The sequence below is a fragment of the Oenanthe melanoleuca genome, chromosome 25 (genome assembly GCF_029582105.1).
Source record: "Oenanthe melanoleuca isolate GR-GAL-2019-014 chromosome 25, OMel1.0, whole genome shotgun sequence".
NCBI classification, from domain to species: domain Eukaryota; kingdom Metazoa; phylum Chordata; class Aves; order Passeriformes; family Muscicapidae; genus Oenanthe; species Oenanthe melanoleuca.
The window spans coordinates 10,164,821-10,182,817 of record NC_079358.1 but is presented as its reverse complement, the minus strand read 5'-3'; the positions used below and the strand labels follow the sequence as shown (position 1 = coordinate 10,182,817).

At 49.1% G+C, this 17,997-nt stretch overlaps 1 pseudogene; it reads left to right on the top strand.

Moving 5' to 3' along the window:
* Window positions 1-346: 346 nt before the first annotated feature.
* LOC130262666 (H-2 class II histocompatibility antigen, E-B beta chain-like) lies at window positions 347-1,025 on the top strand (annotated as a pseudogene).
* The last annotated feature ends 16,972 nt before the right edge of the window (window positions 1,026-17,997 follow it).

Below are 17,997 nucleotides of genomic sequence, written 5' to 3'. Positions count from 1 at the left end.
CAATCAGAGCGCCTGACACTGATGATTCCTCATTGTCCAGGCAGTTCCACAGTGCCTAGAGCTCCTCACCTGGACTCTACTCGTGTTCTTCCCTTTCCCCATGTGTCCTCCACCGGGGGAATTTTGGGAGAGGGAAGATGTCAGAACCTGCCTGGTCCTGGAGTGCATGGCGGCAGCTGGGGCCCTACTGGTGCCACTGGGAGCCCCCCTGACTGGCGGCACTGAGCTCCTGGATGAGTGGGAGGGGCAGGAAGGGAAGTGGTGGGAATGGTGGGAAAAGTGGGGTCAGAAAGAGAAATGGGGAGGTGGGACCCCCAAACAGATGTTGGAGTGGGGGGGTGCCCGGATGTGGGGAGTTATGGAAAAGGTGGAGGAAAATGCGGAGAAGGGTAGAAAAGTGGCAATGGGACCACGGGAAGAAGGGTCCTGTGGCGACCATGGGGCACTGGGTGTCAGGGTTGCCTCAGAGGTCTTGGCTACTGGGGGGCTGCTGGGGGGGTCACCCCTGGACCTGTGTCCTGCACACACACAGTGTTTTTCCAGGAGATGGTTAAGTCCGAGTGTCACTTCCTTAATGGCACCAACTGCTTGAGGTTGGTGGAGAGGAACATCTCCAACCAGGAGCAGTTCCTGCACTTCGGCAACGACGTGGGGCTGTATGTGGGGACACCTCCTTTGGGGACAAGGTTGCCAGGTACTGGAACAGTGACCCAGAGTGGATGGAGTACAGATAGGCTGCAGTGGACAGGTGCTGCTGGCACAACTACGAGTTGTCCAGCCCCTTCCTCATGGAGCGCAGAGGTGAGCGTAGGGCAGAGCGTGTCCCCTCGGGCTCTGCCCCGGGAATGACCCTAGAACCCCTCAAAACCTTCCTGGGAATCACCCAAGACACGTCAGCCCTTCTTGTGCCCATCCCCAGCACCTCCTTCCCCCTCACCCCAAGTTGACTCTGGTGGCTCTCCCAGTCCATCCCAGTCTCTCCTGGTGTCCTCACAGTCCCTCCCAGTGTCACCAGATTCCTCTGAATTCCTCTCGGTTCACAGCCATTCCATTCCCCATCCACTTGCAGTCCTACTAACTCCACTCCCAGACCTCCACCCTCTCTCCCAGCGCCTTCCCAGTCTTACCCAGTCTTTTCCAAGTCCTTTTTCAGTCCAATCCTGAACCGCCACCCTCTCCCTCCCTCTGCCCCAATCCACTCCACTCTCTCCCAGTGTTTCCCCACTCTCTCCAGTTTCATTCCCAGTCCGTCTTAGGGCCACACCAGCCCTCTCCCATTTTCCCAGTTCCCCCCAGCTGATCCCAGTGTGTCCTCACTCTCCTTTTGCCCCAGTGTGTCCATCTCACTGTGGCGCTCGATCTCCCAGCCTGGCTGCAGCTGTGATGGATTTCTACCCTGTCGAGATCCAGCTTAGGGCCAGCAGGAGCTCTCGGCATGTGGTGGCCACCAACCTTGTGCCTAATGGGGACTGGACCTAGCAGCTATTGGTGCTGCTGGAAACCCTCTGCAGTGAGGGGTCATCTCCACCTGCCACGTCAGCCTGGAGCACCCCCTGAGCTGGGACTGGGGCACAGCCCAGACCCCACAACATGGGGGGAGTGGGGGAGGCACTGGTAGAGCTGGGAGGGGGATTGATGTGTGCTAGGAGTAACTGAGAGGGAATTTGAGATTGCAACACTCTCAGTTTAAACCAGGCTATGTGTTCTTATCACTTATGGTTTAGGGGAGATTTGGTTTTTCTTTAATAGTTTGTTCCTGTTCTCTCCTATGTTGTTTGTTGAGCCTAGGTTGTGCCATCCTACCCAGTTGCCTGTTATACCCAAACTCCTGCCCCTTGTAGAATATTCTTTGCCCTTCCCCCTGCCAAGCTGTCAATCCCTCCTTGTGGCTACCCTCTGCTAGGAAATCCCCTTTTGAAATCACCTGAGTTTGGAAGCGCTATTGGTTTCTTTAAATTGTTCCCTCTCCCATCTGTTTCCTTGTTGAATTATGTATTGTAAACCCTGCATTATGCTTCTCCCCAGCCTTCCCCCATTGGTTGAAAAGTTGTACCCTCCCCTATAACCTCCCCTGTATAAAAGTCCTGCACACCCAGTGTCTTTGGTTTTTGCCCCTGGACCCTCCTTGGTAATAAATTTCCTTGGAAACCATACAGAAGACCTCTTCCTCACCCTTGCCTCTGCCTGTGCCTAATTAGACCATAGTGCTGTAGAACCTCTACCCAGCTAAGCTGTATCTCAGATCTCTGTTTCTGGGAACAGCCCACTCCTTGACACGGTGTCAGGAACTAGTGGGTTGAATCCAGCAGCGCGTCAGGCTGGCACCACACGTGGGGCCCCGACTTTGATTTTTTGGGACCGGGTGGATAGGCTGTCCCTAAGGGTCTTGGACTCTTAGGCTGTTAAGCTTTTGGGCCATCAGTGCCCCCTGTGTGAGCACACCACATTTTGGTTGGTGGTCTCCCAGGGCTGAAGAGACAACCTTTTCAGCACCCGGTAGGATCTCTTATTGACAGAGGACCTTGTCTATGGCATTTTGTTCCAAAGGCCAATGATGAGTGAGTTGTCCCTACGGAGCGGGGGCTCAAAAGTGGAGGGCGTGAGGGTGCACTGCTCCCAGGGTTTGAGGGGAGCCACAAAGCAAAGGCCACCAGGTTGGCTGCGCAAGGCACCGCTTCACCCCAGACTGGTCTCTGGACCCTTTTCTTTTAAATTTGCTTTTTATCACAGGGGAAGGAAGATTTTGCTGCACAAGGCAGGATTGGTGTGAGGTTGTCTGTCGGCAGAGGGAGATTTCTATACAAGTTGTGGGTGCCCTGGGGAAAAGTGGGAAAAAGGTTTTCAAAGGGTTTGTTAAAATGTTTTGTTCAATGGCTGTTCCTCCACTTTCCTCAGGTGTCCTCTGAGGATATCCAGAGAGTCCCCTTTTGGGACTGGGTCAGTACAAAATTGATGGAGTTGACAAATAAGGAAGACACCTTCATAGATAAATTTCCTCCTTTGTTCATATTAATAATTTGGACTTCTATGCTAAACCAAGGGAAGGTAGAGAAACAGCAGATCAATTATCCCTAGTTAATACCCATATCTCTCTTCTCTCATCCCTCATTCCTAAAACCTTGTCCCCTACACTGGGAGGACTGTGCAGAGCAGATCGCCAAGATGTGCATGGTTGCTACCGTTGCCCTGGCTCTCCACAGTCTTCTTGGCACCCTTGCCTAGGCAGCGAGGGCCCTGCTGTCAGGGTCCCTTCCCTAATCGTTCATCTGTTCCCTCAATCCCAGTTGGTACTTCCGAAGTTATAGAAAACTGCTTCCAAGGCTGTTTGTTCCCTGTGAACCATAATGGCCCCCAAAGAGCACAAGATGGTGGTGACCACATGGTGTGGACCCTCACGTGTGCTTCTTCTCCCCATTGTCACTGTCTGAGGGTCTCTTGTGCCCAAGACCACTCAGATGGACATAGGATGGTGGTTCAAGGCTCAGGGTATTCTTGAAGCTGCCGAAGAAAGGCTGCAGGAGACAATCGTCCGGTCTCAAGGTCTGTTTTTTATTTCTTATCGATACAGTGTTCACACTCGCGAGCAGCAGTCTGATCAGCACCGCGTCCAGGACGAAAGTCTGCCCACAAAAGGCAGGACTTATCTTTTATACCTTAAACTATGTATTCTATGTTTACACTATCTTTCCAATACTACAATACCTTATTACTATGTCTAGTTTTGTCCCCAACCAATCTGTGATTCCAAGCATCCCTCACCAACATGGAGAACAAGAAGAAGAAGAAGAAAGAAGACACCACACCCCAAATTCTCCATCTTGGCCTCGTGGCTGCTAATATAAACAATCCTAAAAACTACCTTTTCTACATGCTAACTATCTAATTCACACTCTAGATTCACTTAACGGTTGCATTTCTTCTCTGAGAGAAGGCAGATGTTCCCATGGTGCAGGACCCAGCTCTCTGACCCCCCTGGCTCTATTCGGGGGTCTTTTAGGGGTCTGACAGGGGGGTTCTCTCACCCACAGAGGGTTCAGAGGGACTCCCTGGACCCCCACACCCATAATCCCTTTCTCCCTACTTCCCCTTCCAACCCTTTCCGGTCTTCTCCCTTTTGTTTCCCTTTCCTCGATTCCTCCTATCCATCAGACTCCACCTCCTCATTCACAGCTCCTCCCTCACTGGCTCCTCCTCTCATTACATCATCATTAAGTCCTTCCCCTTCCTGTTATAAGCCTTCCCAGGTCTCCTTCCCTTTCTCATGTAGCTCCGCCCATCCTCTTCAGACTTCTGGTTCCCACCCTCCGCCTTCTGGTTTGTATACTTCCAGAATCGAAGGGGATGGATCTGGAAATCAGAACCCGGAACAGGAGGCCTTACCTTTTGCCTCTCTGGTTGCTTATAGCCAGACAGGAAAGAACCCAGCAAGAATCCTTCCTGTACCAAAACAAAAAGGAGCTTTGCAGGGCTCAGAAAGAGTTGTGTGTAAAAGTGAATATTTTAAAGGCCTCTTAAAGGCTACTTTTTTGTCTGACATATGGCTCCCTGGTAACCTCAAAGATTTATTTTCATGTCTCCTCATACCAAGGGAGTATCTCCTATGGGAGAGGACATGGAAGAGGTTGCTACAAGACCTCCTTTCTGAGCTCCTGCAAAGTCCTTTAAGCCCTGTTGATGCAGAAAATAATACTATCACTATAGATCATTTATGTGGCAAAGGGGTACCAGCTGAGGCACGGAAACAGGCCAAAAAAATACCACGGCCTGTTCTCAACTGTGTCAAAGGAGCTGCAAAGACAGCATTTACCATCATGCCCATCAAAGATCCTAAGATAAGTTATACTGCTATTAAGGAATATCCTGTGGATGCTAGAAGGAGCTAGGGAAAAAAGCAGCTTGAGTTTCCTCAAGCTACTCAAAGGAAAGTAGAAGGGAAAGAATTAATTACAATGATTAGCACCTGCTGTTGTGCACAGGAGAGTGCTTGAGATGTGATATTTTGGTAAAAGCATGTTTACAAGGGGTGTTGCCTTCCTTGGACGAATGAGCTTATTCTATCCTTAGTTCTGTAACCTGGTCTATAAAAGTGTAATCACTTCTTCAATAAATTGCTTCTTCTGCCTTCTGACATAGTCTGTGTTGTGTTCTTTCACCACTCCTAGCCCTGCAGTGACAACATCCCTCTGAGCATTTTGTAGATTTCATTGAGGGGCTCCGGACAGAAGTCGAATGGCAGGTAGAGAGTCGGCAGTTTCAACTGGTAGTGTTAACCGAGTTGGCCCAAGCAAATGCAAATGATACCTGCAGGCAATTCATCTTTGATCCACCGCTGACTCTCGACCTCATCACAGAGGCCTGCACTAAGAGAGCCATTGTGTATCTGGAGTCTCGTGGAGTGAAAGGAGGGCTAAGGGGAAGAGATTAAAGGACAAGAACACCAGCAGTACCTCAACCACCACAGAGAGGACCAGTTTTATGTTATAATTGTGGGCAGGAGGGACATATTGCGAAGTTTTGCCAACAACCTCGTAGAAAGGGGCCTTTTACTTCTAGGGAGGGGGGTCAAAAAAACTAAGTGGGAAGTGTGGGCCTGCTTTGTGTGAGGACATAAATGAAGCAGAACAGCATCATAAAAAGTATGGGAGCCACAAAGACCCCTCGAATTAATAAGCACAGAGGACTAGGTCTTTGAAAGAAGAAATAGCATATTGTGTCGGCTGACCTGAAAAACAGAGATTTATTACCCGGACTTGACTGTAAATTCCTTGTCATTGGGAACACAAAATATACACCCCCAGAGACTGAGATCTCTCTGGAGGTAACATCAGATGACTCCGAGGGGCTCATTCTCATGTCATGCTGTCTCCACCCACCCTTCTTCCTACCACATCATCACCCAGGCCATACCACTTCTGGAGAATCTGCCCACAGAGGACCAACCACTGTCCATTTACTGGGCAGAGGTGGTAGGAGAAGACAATCCTATGATCAGCTGTGGGCTTTGTTGGGGTGGGGATTATATATCACTTGAAGGTATGTTGGACACAGGGGCAGATGTGACAGTCACTCCCACCACCAAGTGGCCGTCACAGTGGGAGCTGCAACACATGGTCGGAAAGGTAGCAGGTATAGGGGCACCCAATTTGCAAGACGATCGAAGAGTGTTGTTCAAATTGAGGGCCAAATTAGCCTCTTCATGCCCATTCGTTTTAGATTATAATGTACTCCAATGGGGGAGAGATAACCTGTCTCAATGAGGGATGAAAATGGAAATTCTGAAAACCCCTTGGGGTTTTTGATAGCGGCCACTGAGGAGCGCCCTATTCAAAAATTGAATTGGCTGACTGATTCTCTGGTTTGTAAAGATTGATGGACACTGTGAAAAGACAAAGGCGCTCAAAGCATTTGTGGAGGAGCAACTAGCCAAAAGTAATATCATGCCGAACAGTAGCCCCTGGAATTCTCTGGTTTTCGTTATTCAGAAGCCAGGGAAGGACAGGTGGCACCTCCTCCACGACCTGTGAAAAATAAACAATGTCATTGAGGACATGGGATCTCTCCAACCGGGTATGCCTTCCCCATCAATGCTCCCCCAAAACTGGAATTTGGCTGTGATAGATATCTAAGATTGTTTCTTCCAAATTCCCCTGGATCCAACCACTGCCCCAGGTTTGCCTTCTCAGTTCCCTCCATCAAATGAGAAGCTTCCATGAAGCGCTACCATTGGCCGGTGTTGCCACAAGGCATGAAAACCAGCCATCTGCCATCGCAAAAAATCTGTCCCCAGTGCGTGCTGAAGTGGGGGAAGCCATGTGCTAGTGTGTGCCCCCAATGACCAACAGTTAACATACATATTGGATTTGACTATCAATGCCCTAGCTGCTGTAAAATTTGAACTCCAGCAGGAAAAGGTACAAAGGATGCAACCTTAGAAGTACTTGGGCCTTGAAATTACCAATAGAACTGTAACACCCCAGAAGCTAGAAACTAACTGTCCTGGTTTGAAGGACAGGTGTCTGTCAATAAAGGCAGAAGTTCTCCTTTGAAAATAGAGACTTTAATTCCACTCCCACCAAGTATTATAATTGTTCGAATCAAGGACTCTGAGGCAGAGATAAGGGGGTAGGAATAACAGCTCTTTTACTAATATATCTAACCATACAAGCAGAAACAACAGCAGTTGTTAAAATTACCAACAAAACAGAACAGATAACTCGGTCCCAGTTCTTTCTTTACCTGCAGGCACACTCTCTCTGCTCTCAGTCCCAGTGCTCCAGACGGGCAAAGCCTGACAGCTGCAGAGAAGAGGGTGGGAGCAGAGGCGGGAGGGGGCGGCAGCGGCCACGCTGGTCTCAGGCGGGAGCGGGCTGGAGAGGGCAGTTCCTCGCTCACCGTTTGGGTTCTGGTGGTCAGCTGTGTCCTCAGAGGTAGGAGGCTGTAGCTGGGCAGATGCAGGGCAGGTGATCACAGATCATCTGGCTCTCCTGCGTTCGGCTGTGTGGCTGGAGATGGGGTGTCCTCCTCTTGGCTCCACTCGCCAGAAACACGAATAGCCCCTCTGGAAGCCCGATCCCACCTACCCCTTTTGTCTAGAGTCATCAAAGATTCTGGGTGCAACCCGGCAAGTTCAATTAGCACGATAATGGGAAAAATTCTTTAAATTGACACAGTAATAGAAAAACACTCAACCCCCAACACAATGTAAAGATGTGCCCAAAAGTCTATCACCATCTTCATGAACTGTGGAAACCAAATTGGGCAGTGTTCCTTATCTCTTTGAGAGATATCCTCTACTAATGGGCCATCTGTTAAAAACCAGGTGAGTCAGTCATCTTTATCTTTTCCATGACCCATCCTTCCTCCAGAAAGATATCTTCTGTTAATGGGCCATTGAGTCCCACTGCATGACTGATAAAATTCCATCATTGCACTGTGAGATGCTCCACCCAGGGGAAGGAGCCAAGCATTTCCTACCTAGATAAAAACTAAGATTTGGAACACCAAGGCGGCCCTTACCGACTGGTTTCCAGAGGACAAGAGCTACCAGACTTTTCTACAGGATCACTACTTCAGCAAGACCACTTCATCTGGACTGCTACCACTAGTCTTACTAGCACAGTGTCAGGTTGTAGTCTGACTCTTTCTATGTTTTTTTTTTTTTAATATTGCATGTATTTTTTTTTCTTTTTTCTATTAAATTGTTTTGCTTTCAAACCACTACACAGCCATAATAAAAACATAGTAAGAACATTGCTTAGATTTTTCTAGGTAGAACAGATAGAACCATTTACAGGGATAGCACTATATGCGTAAATTATGACACTACTTTCATAGTCTGGAACTAAGATTCTAGTAGGTTTAGAAGAAATGTTTTAGGTTCTTGTTTATAGCTCATTGGATGATTTACAAATAAAAATCTCTGTACTGGGGTGAGAGACCACCATCTTCATCCCCACCCGGAAAAAGAAGTGCCAGGCTGCTGCTGCTGCTGCTGCTTCTATCCGGGACTCTATGCTGTTGTATTTCACTAATTTGGTTTATATTGCACTGAGAAATATGGTTTGGTTCAGCCCTCCCCTAGCTCCTCCCCACCGGTGCAACCCCACTGGCTGTAGATAGGTTTTCCCTCCCCTCACCCGAGGTTTAAAAAATTCCCACCATTCCATACTCTCCCTCTCTATTCCGTGGACCTCATTCAGGAATAAACCTTGGATTACTCAGGAAAAGGAGCCTCCTTTGGTCTTTTGCTTTGTCCATGCCAAATCCCTTCCATCTCTGTCCTAGAGCTGGCCAGAAGAAAGGTTGGAGAGTGGGGGTATCTCGACAGGTGGCAGCCACCATGAAGGCCTCCTACAAGGTGAGACCCCATGCATTGGCTGGATTAAAAATCTTTTGGACTGCTCACCTACCCTAGCAGCAGGGAGCTGTTTTTTGCACAGCTCCTGCTGAGAGGAACGAACCAGCAGCCTGTTTAGCCAAAAGCAGGTCGGTTCTGGACAAAGACTTTTTTTGCAGTACTTCCACACAGTTGAGGCCCCCAGGAAAGGGGTGAGTAACCCTTGCAGCAGACAGGGACCCCGAAAAAGCCCCCAGTTTCAGGGGTTGTGCACAAGCTGCCCTTGTGGCAGAGCAAAGAGGGGGGGCAAACTAGCTGGAGCACGTGGCATGCCACGTGCAGCAGGGCAGGTTGCACATGGTTTTGGGCGGCCGTGCGGCACAGGGACACAGAGGGACTGGGAGCGGCGTGTGGACATGTTAGCACGTAGGTGTGGAGGTGCCTGGCTCAGAAAAGTGGTGGTGCATGGTCGCAGCTGTGTGTGGTCGCGGCGGTGAGAGTCGAGCGGCAAGGACAGCCTTCACTGGTGGTGTACTGTGTAGCAGTGCGAAGCGGCAGTGTGGCACGCTGAACCAGCAGCAGCAACCCACGCAGCGGCAGCTCCACAGCAACAGCACCAAAGCTGCGATTTCACACGCTTGCATTTTAAAGCGGTGCCTGATTCAAGCTGCAGCACCACAAGTGCCACCAGCGCAGAGCCAGACCATCGACATTCTGAGCTGCGGCAACACAGACTCATCGGTACAGCCAGGCTGCCACGTTGCCTCTTCCTGCCAGCCCGGGGTTGGGGGGGACAGGAAAAATTGAATGTGTTTGTGTTTTTACTGCAGAAAGAAGTAGATAGCCTATGCAGATTGCTTTTAAAACATCAGAATGGGCACACAGCTTTCTGTTCAACGAAGGGGAATATTTTCCCGACTTAGGGAAATCTTGAGTAGTGGAGATTTTATAGTTTCTAAAAAACAATTGAAATACTTTGTCTGCTGGTTGTCTGTGGAGATTTCGGACTTTAACATGCAAAATATAGAGTCAATACTGTACTGGGATAAAATAGGAGAATTATTAACATTAAAAGCAGAAAAAGGGGATGAAGCAGCCTCGTTGTTAATTCTGATATTTTTGCAAATTCGCAAACAATTACTTAAGACAGAGCACAACAGACAACAACAGGAGCAAAGTATTTCAACTTCCCCTCCCCTTTCTCCCTTCTATCCTTAAACTGGAGGAGACCCGCGATCCACCCCTGGAATCACAGAGCACCTGGCTTGCCTGTAGCTGTTCTGGGCCCCTGAGCCTCCCTCAGTACCCTGGCTCTGACAATTTTGCAGAGATTGTCAGAGAAACTTCCCTGTATCCCTCTATTCCAGCTGTTTTCCCCAAAGAACAGTGTTCTGGTGGCTTTGAAGGTGACTCCCCCACCCCCTCAGGATGGTGGCTGCATGGCCAACCCTGGGGGGGCTGGGGAACCATGTGGCTAAGGCCCAAGATGGCGTTAGCCATATGGCTGATCCCCTGGGGGCCACGGGCCGCATGGTGGGAGTCTACAGTGGCGCCAGCCATGTTTGGTCCCTTGGGTATCTTCTTCTTCCAACACCCCCTTTCACCCTCTCGTCCCTGCTCTTAACCCTTTCCCCTCCCACAACCTATTCCTGCCCTCGACCGCCCTGCCTCCTCCCTCCTCCAAGCACCTGCTGTGCATGACATCACCCTCCAACCCTGCCCCCACGTGTTGCAATCCTCATTCCCACACTTGCCCCTCCCACTCAAGCGTCTCCGCCCCATCCCCTTCTCCAGTTTCTCATGCCTGCCCTTAGGGTTGCCACAGGAATGGAGGCGAGGGAGAAGGGGCTCGCCCTCCGAACTGCCATGGGAGCGGGGAGGGGGGTGGACCCTCTGCGGGCTCTAGCGCTGGTGCAGATGGGGGTGGGGATGTCCCCTCTCACAGCCCCTGTGGTGGGGGAGATACCCCAAGCCCCATTCCTCATGAGGGTCGAGGCGGGGGAGAGGGTGGCTTGCATTCCAGTCCCTGCAAAGCTGGGGCGGGGGTGGTGAAGGAGGGAATCTCCCTCTGGGTTGCCGAGCAGGTGTGGGGTGCCCCAGCCTGGTCCCTGCAGAAGGGAGAGGTAAGCAGCTTACTGGACCCAGCGCGGGAGGGAGTGCCCAGTCCTCGCCGGAACCCCAGGGGGGAGTGGGGGCCCAGCCCCTCTCGAGACCCCGGGGGGAGGGGGGGCCAGCCCCTCCCAAAACCACACAGTGGGGAGGGGGACCAGCCTCTCTCCAGACCCCACAGGGTGGAAGGTAGATAGCCTCCTTGTTCCCAGGTGGGTGCAAGCACAGGAGCATCTCCTAGAAGTCAGAACCAGGAAGAGGAAGATTTATCATCAGTAGCCCCTGTCATTTTTATTAGTAGGAGAAATAGCAAGAGAAGTTATCAGCCTTTATCCTGTCAAGATAAAAAAGAAATCTGTAAAGTCCAAAGGAAATTTGGCAGAAGCAGTGAAATTTTTAAATGAATAATGACAGCCACTTTTAATTCAAATGAGTAAGTACCAAATGATATTAAGGATCTTTTCCAGTGTCTGTTAGCCCCCTCAGAGCATGATTTATGGGAGAACATGTAGAGAAGGTCTCTAAGGGTACTACTACAGGAGCTCCAGCAAAACTGATGATGCACAAGATAGTGATGGGAATGACATTACCTATGAACATCTATGTGGTGAAGGGAACTGGCACTGCCCTGAAAGACAAAATTGGGTGTTGTCCAAGTCTGTTTTGGATAAGATCTGCCATGTAACAGAAAAGACTTTTAACCAGTTACGAACGGTTGAAGTCAAGAGTAATTATGTTAACATTAAACAGTTTGCCTCAGAGAATTTCTTGCAATTTGTGGATCGTCTTCAAACACAGGTAGAGAAGCAATACAGGCAGAATTAATTAAGGAGATGGCTCAGAGGAGTGCTAATGAAACCTGCTGCAAGGTCATCATGAGCCTTCCCCTTGAGCCTTTGCCTAGTCTTGCACAAATGATAGAACCCTGCACCAGGAAAGCAGAACTGTTCAGTGCACATGGGAAGAATCTGTGACTGGCACACCCAAAGACTGCTGCAGCTGTAACACCAGGAGCGAGGAGGCAACCGATGTCACCACAACAGATGCAACATGTCACCTGCTTCCAGTGCAAAAAGCCAGGACACTTTGCCAGAGACTGTCCTCAAAGCCAGTAACAAAAAATGACCAACAAACAAAAAAACTGCAGCCACAGCGCGTACCCGCCATTGACATAATTGTGCACAAAGACTTAAATGCAGTGGGCTCCACTCTGGCAAAAGCTTCTCTCTTAATAATAAAGGGGAAGGAAGGGAAGCAGGGTGTGGGAATGCAGAAAAATTAAAATGTCAAATGTCTAATTAACAAGGTTTGGCAGCCTTGTGGCTGTTTTAGGCTCGTGACTACCAAAGGCTTTCATTTCAGGTCTACTGACTGGACAATCATTACAGTGGACCTGCCAAACAACTTACTGGACATGACAATAAACCACATAGAACTGAACAGGAAGTACTTTGTTATTGGAGACACAGCACACACACCCCTGGAGACTGGGGTGGTTCCCATGACCAGCAAGGGAAACATAACCTTCCTCATTCTCCTGGCGTGCTGTCCTCAGGCACCCTTCTATCTGGCCGAGGGGCAAATCCTTGCCCAGGCCATTCCCATTCCAGCGGAGGTCACAGTAAACGGAAAATTACCCAAAGTCTACTGGGCAGAAGTGGTGGGTGAGGAAAAACCCGCTACAGCATGCAACCTAACCCATGGATCAGACCATCTCCACATGGAAGGGGTGCTTAACACAGGGGCAGATGTGACGATTGTACCCGAGAGGATGTGTCCATCGCAATGGGAGTTGCAATCCGTGGCTGGCAAAATCCAAGATATAAGAAGGATCAAATTGGCAAAGATCTCAAGCATCATGCAAATTGAGGGCCCAGATGGAAAATTGGCTAGCACCCGTCCGTTGGTTACAGACTATAAGTGCCCCCTATGGGGGAGACACACCATGTCCCAGTGGGGAGTCAAATTGATTATCCCTAAGACTCCCCAGGATTTTTAGAAGCAGCCACTGTAGAGCCACTGTCCTGCCAAAAAATTAATGTGGCTAGATGACACCCCAAAATGGGTAGCACAGTGGCCATTGAGTAAGGCAAAGCTCAAGGCTCTCGAGAAGCTTGTGAAGGAACAATTGGCTAAAAACCACATAGAAGAGACAACAAGCCCTTGGAATTCCCTGGTCTTTGTAATAAAGAAACCAAGGAAGGACAAGTGGAAGCTGCTCCACAACCTCCGGGAAATAAACAAAGTAATTGAGGACATGGAGTCACACCAACCTGAGATGCCTTCCCCAACAGTGCTTCCTCAAAATTGGCAATTGGCTGTCCTGGACATCAAGGACTGTTTCTTCCAAATTCCCCTACACCCAGAAGATGCCCCATAGTTTGCCTTCTCAGTTCCTTCAATTAATTGAGAAGCCCCAATGAAGCGCTACCACAGGAAAGTACTCCCACAGGGAACGAAGTGAAGTCCCTCCATCTGCCAGTGTTATGTGGCCTCATTCCTGTCCCCTGTGCATGTGCAAAAAAGGGAGGCCATCATCTTACACTACATGGATGACATGGTTATGTGCACCCCGAATTACTCTACATTCCAACACACACTTAACTTAGTGGTTAAAGTTTTAACCTCTACTGTATTCCAACTGCAGGAGGATAAAGTCCAAAGGATGCCACCTTGGAAATACCTGGGCTTGGAGATCACTGCGGGGACCGTTGTTCCACAGAAATTGGAATTCAGTAGTAATCCCAAAACTCTAGGAATCTCCATTCCTTGTGTGGGTCTTTGAACTGGGTCCAGCCCTGGCCAGGCCTCACTAATGAGGACCTAAACCCCCTCCTCCATTTACTGAAGGGGGAGAGAGAGCTGGTTTCTCCCAGGGAACTGACCCCAGAGGCAAAAGCCGCAATCAAAATAGAACAGAAGGCCCTGGCTGAGAGGCAGGCTCACCGTTATCAGCCTGAGCTGCCTTTCAAATTCATTGTCCTGGGAAAGCTGACACATTTGTATGGTTTCATATTCTAATGGATCAAAGGGCAGAAAGATTCAGTCTTAATCACAGAGTGGGTCTTCCCCTCCCACCAACGATCCAAGACAATCACCAAGACACAAGAAATGATGGCTCAGCTGATCCAGAAAGCCAGGATAAGACTGAGCTGGCTTGGTTGTGTGTATTCACCTCCTGGTCAAACTTTCAGAGGAGAGAAAGAACTCTCCTAAGAGGTTGACCAAAGAGCTTATTGAGCACCTGCTCCAGAGCAATACCAACCTCCAATTATCTCTGGACAGCTACAGTCCATGCCCCATCTCACAAATTGTTTAATGGAGAATTCCACCTCATTCCTTGTGAGAAAAAGAGCCGTAGGCCGCTCAAAGCTCTCACAGTATTCACACTCGCATCCAGGGTGTCGCACAAGTCCGTGATGACTCGGAAAAATCCCCAGACACAGCAATGGGAAGCTGATGTTGAGTTTGTGGAGGAGCTGCCCCAGGTAGCTGAACTGGCTGCAGTTGTGAGAGCCTTTGAGAAGTTCTCACAGCCAATTAATTTGGTAACTGACTCAGCTTACATAGCAGAGGTAGTGTCCAGAGTGGAGCAGGCAATTCTCAAAGACATAGAGAACGAGCATCTGTTCAGGTTGCTTTCAAAACTAATTTATTTAGTTTCACATTGAGAGCATCCTTTCTATGTGATGCACGTAATGTCACACACCGATCTGCCAGGTGAGATTGCAGAAGAGATTCATAAGGCAGACTCCCTGTCTGCCCCAGCTGAGAAAGCACACCTCCCTGACATCTTCCAACAGGCATAACTGAGCCACCAGTAATACCATCAGAATGTGCTGGGTCTGATCCATCAGTTCCAGTTAACACGGAGTCAGGCTCAAGCCATTGCGGCTACCTGTCCTAGCTGCCAGCTCCAGGCCATGCCATCGCTGGGTATGGGGGTTAATCCCCCAGGCCTTGGCAGCTGCAAAGTGTGGCAGACAGACATCACACACGTTCTCAGTTTCGGTTGCCTCAAATATGTTCATGTTAAGCATTGACACATATTCAGGTGCTGTTTATGCCTCTGCCCACGCAGGAGAAAAGGCTGTGCATGCCAAACAACACTTAGTGCAAGCCTTTTCACTGCTGGAAATCCCTAGGGAAATTAAGACCAATTATGGCCCAGTGTACGCATCCAAGGAGTTCTAGAGTCCAGCCTTGGGGAGTGGAACGTAAAACTGGCATCCCCCACTTCCCTACATGCCAAGGTGTGATTGAGCATGCCCATCAGACACTCAAGTAGATCCTGGCAAGACAGAGCAGTTCAACTGTGTGGATGTCTCCACAGCAGAAGCTCTGCAAAGCCATGTTTACTATCAATTTTCTGAATTGTTCATTTGAAAATATGAGTCCACCTGTGGTATGTCACTTAAACAGTGGTAATCCGTTCAAATTGTCCCAGCGTCCACCAGTCTTGATTAGGGACTCAGAAACTTGGGAAACCAAAGGTCCTGTGAGCTCGTTACCTGGGGCTGTGCTATGCGTGCATAGCCACCCCCTCAGGCCCTCGGTGGATTCCCCAGAAGTGGGTGAAACCTTTTGTCCCCAAGCACCCAGCTCTGGCAGAAGGGGATGAGAAGCAAGTAGCCATTGCTTCAAAAAGAAGAGTCACCTGAAAGAGGAGAGAAAATCTTACTAATATGTGGCTGCATTCCAGCAGACACAGAGACTTTTAATATGCTTTAAAAATGTTTGGTTTTCCTTTTATAGAAAACCTGATGCATTTCTTGTAACTTTGTTAAAGAAAAAATGGGGAGATGTTGTATTTCACTGATTTGGTTTATGTTTTGCACATAGAAAAATGGTTTGTACTGTACTCCCCTGAAGTTCAGCCTTCCCTTAGCCCCTCCCCACCGGTTAAACCCCATTGGCTGCAACTCCGTCTCCCCTCCCCTGACCCAAGATTTGAAATTCCTTACCACTCTTTTGTTCGTACTCTTTTTCCCCTGGATCTCTTCAGGAATAAAGCTTGGATTATCCGGGGAAGAAGAGCTTCCTTGGTCTTTTGCTTTCTCTATGCCAAATTCCCTCCATCTTTGACCCAGAGATAGCCAGAAGAAAGGTTGGAAAGTGGTGGGAATCACGGCACTGCAGCACCATCAGACTCTCCCTCTTTAAGGCAGGGTAAGGGTTGAGGGTTTCTCACCAGCTGGAGAAAAGTTCTCCTTCAGCACCTCGCTTATCTCCTTCACTAGAACCCCCATCCACTCCAGGTGGTTTTTTCCTGCAGTGGGCTGTGGAGCATTGTCAGGCTCTGCAGCAGCATCCCTATTTCCTGGGTTAGGTATTAGGGTTGTTATCCCAGTCAACCCCCCCGCTTATCTTTGAATGCTAAATACTTCAGGCCTATCAGCAACACCAGACACTGTATGATATCATTAGCATTTAAAGTGGATCTGAACTCCTTGAAAACTGGTGGGGTGGACTCAACAAATTGGGTGATGGGTTGGGAGAAGATTTCCCCTACCATCACTTCCTCACAGTAAGTACTATTATTGAAGTAATTCCAAAAACACACATTTAGAGTGTGATAACTCTGGAATCATGTGGCTGTGTTCCAGAGGAAGTTAAAAATCCATGAGTGCCTCACCTGATCAACCCACCAAATGAATCGGATAAAAGCTATGGTAATTTTGGTGAGGGGACCCATGTTCAAATAAGGGCTTGCAAATGGGAGAGATGTATCTGTGATCACGTGGAGCCCAAGCCAGATTAACCTGGACAACACGGCGCCACCTAACACAAAACCTTAGGTAACTCAAGAACTGTTATTTCTTTTTTCACCCTGCTCTCAATGCCCTCAGGTCCCACCGTCTGGGCACCAAAATCTGTCCCAGTTTTGAGGACAGGTATTTGCCAAGAAAGGCAGGAGCTCCTTCCAAGATGGAGAATGTAAACCCCCTCCCTTCTGATTATTATAATTTTGGAATCAGGGGCTCTCAGGCAGAGATATGGGGGTAGGAATAACACCCCTTTACTAATGTATCTAACCAGACAAACAAAAACAACAGCAGCTATGAAAAACAACAGCAAAACAGAACAATAACTCAGCTCCAGTCCTTTTTGGCCACAGACATCCTTTTCCTGTGCCCAGTACTGGTGGTGGGGGCAGGGCAGATCCCGTGCAGCTGTGGAGGGCTGGGACAATGTCAGCAGCGTCCCAGGTGGGAGAAGGGATGGAGGAAGGACTCCTCGCTCACCACAGGGGTCGTGGCACTCGGCTGCATGTGCAGAGGTAGCAGGCTGGAGCGGGGAAGGCAGCAATGCAGTGTCCCAGAGCAGGAAACCTGGTCCCAGTTTTGGGATGGCCGGGGGTGGAAGCGAGCAGCCCCCAGACATCTTCCTCCAACCCCACCCCACCTGTGAGCACGAGGGCCAGACCCTGCCCAGCTACCCCCCATCTCTTTTGTCATGAGCCATCATGAGCTAGGGTGCAGCCCAACAAGCTTCCTTATCATCATAATGGGGAAAATGTCACAGAGAGAAAAAAGGAAGGGAACAAACCCCAACCCCCAACATAGCCACAGTAGCCTTAGTTAAAGGGCCCCTGGGAGAAATATAACTATGACCACGTGCTACCTGAACCAGGCCAAGCTAGACCACATGGTACCACCTAATGAGGTTTTATATCCAGCACAAAAAAATTAGGTTACTCAAGAACTGTTACTCTTTTTTCTCTCGATGCCCTCGTGCCCCACAGAGGGCACCAAAATTTCTCTTTGTTTGAAAGATGTGTCTGCTAAGAAAAGCAGAAGCCTCTCTTGAAATGAACAGTGTAAATCCCCTCCCTCCAAATTATTATAATTTTGAAATTAAGCAGGTCTCAGGCAACGATATGGGAATAGGAACAAAAGTTCTTTTACTAGGAAAATTAAAATAAAAATACAGTACTAAAAAAAAAACCTAGACCCCAAACGCAGACAAAGTCAGAATACAACCTGACACCCTGTCAGTTAGGGTGCTGATAGCAGTCCCATTAAATGGTGGCTGCAGTCCTCCTGGAGCGA